The sequence below is a fragment of the Anticarsia gemmatalis genome, chromosome 1 (genome assembly GCF_050436995.1).
Source record: "Anticarsia gemmatalis isolate Benzon Research Colony breed Stoneville strain chromosome 1, ilAntGemm2 primary, whole genome shotgun sequence".
NCBI lineage: Eukaryota > Metazoa > Arthropoda > Insecta > Lepidoptera > Erebidae > Anticarsia > Anticarsia gemmatalis.
In genome coordinates this window covers 6,185,995-6,186,460 of record NC_134745.1, presented here as the reverse complement: position 1 = coordinate 6,186,460, position 466 = coordinate 6,185,995, and positions in this window count along the sequence as shown.

Genomic DNA, 466 nt, shown 5'->3' with positions numbered 1-466 from the left:
TCTTTGCTGTAATAAATATATTAGAAGTAGGCACAGTACGACACCATATTGATCAGACATGCGAAGCTTGATGTCACTTAATCACAAGCTATGTAAGTACTTCTCTGACACTAATATATGAGAACATTGAAGTCTTTAACTATACATGTATGCGAACAATACCTTAGTGCGCATTTAATAATAATAACTCTTATTTTTTCTAAGTAGGTAAGTACCTCCACACCATAAAGTAAATTGTCAATCTGACTGCCCAAAAGATAGACGTAGCATAAATTACAATATTTAAACACGAAGACAATAAAATAGTTAACATTTCAATTGAAATGTAAACCGCGCCATGAAATAAATCTCTACCTCTGCAAAAAAACTTGCGTAAATAGTTGTTAAGAATGTAATTATTTATTCTGGAAACGATAAACCATCGAATATGTAAATAAAATAAATAAGACACTTGAGTATAGGATGA